Source organism: Ammodytes marinus (genome assembly GCF_949987685.1).
Source record: "Ammodytes marinus genome assembly, chromosome: 7".
NCBI classification, from domain to species: Eukaryota; Metazoa; Chordata; class Actinopteri; order Uranoscopiformes; family Ammodytidae; genus Ammodytes; species Ammodytes marinus.
In genome coordinates, this window is record NC_137211.1 from 24,120,731 (window position 1) to 24,123,426 (window position 2,696).

Below are 2,696 nucleotides of genomic sequence, written 5' to 3' on the forward strand. Positions count from 1 at the left end.
ACGGTACGATGCTGGACCCAAGAGCAGACAGAGGCGAAGTAGGATTTAAATAAAAAAGGTTTATTTAACGAGGTGGGGAGCAGGTGGTGAATGGGGAAGCCAGGGGTAGTGCAGCAGGTAGGTAGACTGGAGGTAGTGATCCGGGTAACACGGTAGGGAATGATAACGATCTGGCGACGACAGCAGGGAAACCAGGAGTAGATGTAGGTGAGTTGATTGGTGATGAGAACCAGGTGTGGAGACAGACAGGGGGAGTGGGAGTGGCAGAAGGAGGAGGAGCGCACAGCAGCCAGCTGTGATCACGACAGTACCCCCTCCTCAATGGACGCCTCTTGGCGGCCTAGGCCAATCTGGATGGGCCCGGTCTCCTTGACCCCCTGGGGAAGAGGTTCAGGCTCAGAGAGGGGAACGTGGGGCTGAGGCTCAGGGTCCGTCACTGGAAACGAGGGCTCGGAATCCCAGACAGGAAACTGGAGACGAGGCTCTTGGTCCTTGACCACTTGGGGATGAGGCTCAGGGTTGAAGTCAGGATACCGGGGATCATAATAAGGCTCCCTCGAGTGGCGCTCAGGAAGAGGCTTGCGGTCCCAGAAAGTCACCTGGAGATGAGGCTCCGAGTCCTTGACCACCTGGGGATGAGGCTCCGTCTCCTTGACCACCTGGGGAGCAGGCCCGGTCTCCTTGACCACCTGGGGAAGAGGTTCAGAGTCCTTGACCACATCCGGATGAGGCTCGGAATCCTCCAACACCTGGGGATGAGGCTCTGGCTCATAGAGGGGAAACTGGGAATACACAGGGGGCCCCACGGGCACCGGGGAATCGTCGGACACCTGGGGATGAGGCTCTGTGCCCCAGAGGGGAATCGGAGAATATGGTTTACGCTCCAAGAGGGGATGAGGCACCGGCTTCTGGACGGGATACTGCGGATAAGGCACAGGGCGCTGGACGGGATACTGCGGATAAGGCACAGGGCGCTGGACAGGCACCTGGGGATGAGGCACAGGGTGCTTGAAAGGCAGCTGGGGATGAGACACAGGGTGCTTGAAAGGCACGTGGGGACGAACTGTGTGGCCATTAGAGGCCCGAGCATCAACCGTGCAGGCCAGCTTGAGGCAGGAAGGAGAGAGGATAGTGTCAGGGAGGACCGGTGTGTTCACAGCGGTGAATTGACGAGAGAGGGCGTCAGGCTTGACGTTGCGGGACCCGGGCCGGTAAATGAGGGTGAAATTGAAACGTCCAAAAAACAAGGCCCACTGGGCCTGACGGGACTTTAGGCGCTTGGCCGTCTGAATGTAAGACAAATTCTTGTGGTCGGTCCAAACCACAAACGGCTGTTCTGCCCCCACCAGCCAGTACTGCCATTCCTCCAACGCCAGTTTAACAGCCAGCAGTTCTCTGTCACCCACCTCATAGTTACGCTCAGCAGGAACCAGCCGGCGAGAGAAAAAAGCGCAGGGGTGAATCTTCTCATCAGAAGCTGAGCGCTGGGACAGGACCGCCCCCACCCCAGTGTCAGATGCATCAACCTCCACAATGAACTGCCTGGAGGGGTCCGGTTGGATAAGGATGGGAGCAGACGAGAAAAGCCTTTTAAGGTCAGAGAAGGCAGCGTCCGCCTCAGGCGTCCAGGCAAATGGGAGGGCAGGAGAGGTAAGACGGGTGAGAGGGGCTGCAACCCTGCTGTAGTCACAGATGAACCTCCGGAAAAAATTGGCAAATCCCAGAAACTGCTGCAGTTTCTTGCGGGAATCAGGGATGGGCCAGTCTGTCACTGCCCTGACCTTCTCCATGTCCTCCCTCTCAGGACGGGACAAGTTAAACAGGTGACTACTGGGCAAAGGGGCGCCGGGGAGGAGATCAGTGGCACAGTCATAGGAGCGATGAGGAGGCAGGGTGAGCGCACAACACTTACTAAAGACCTCTCCCAGGTCATGATAATGTGAGGGAACCAAGGAGAGGTCGGGGGGTTCCTGTGGCAATGGAACACCTCCCTCTGCTGGAGACAGAGCAGATTGTAAGCAGGTGGAATGGCAAAAAGTGCTCCAACTCACCACCTTGCCAGAAGACCAGTCAAATTGGGGATTGTGCCGCTTGAGCCAGGGGTTACCCAGCACCAGGGGAGTGAGGGGAGACAGGATGACATGAAACTGAAGAATCTCGTGGTGATTACCAGAAACAATTAACTCAAGGGGCTTGGTACGGTGAGTAATAAGGGCCAGGTGGCGGCCATCTAAGGCGTTAACAGTTAAGGGAGTGGGTAATTGTTCCAAACTCATGCCAACCTGAGACGCGAAACCGGCGTCCATGAAGTTCTCCTCCGCTCCAGAATCCACCAGGGCTGACACAGGAAAGGGATGACCGAGGGACAGGAGAGTGGCATCCAGCAGTGAGCGAGAACAGTGAGGAACGGGGACGGAGGAGGCGTGGCACAGCAGGGCCCCGAGTCTCACGGCAGAGCCCTGCCCCTCGGGCAGTGACGGACAGGTGGAGATGAGATGCCCGGGCAGCGCACAGTACAGACACACTCCGGTCTTAATCCGATGACGCCGCTCTGCCTGGGTGAGACGTGTGACCCCCAGCTGCATGGGTTCCTCTTCAGTGACAGCATGCGTCACGGGAGCAGAGAGGGCAGTTTCAGGGAAGTGTGGAGAATGGGAAGCAGCGGATGCCGGGGGCACGGAGCTGACTGTCTTCTC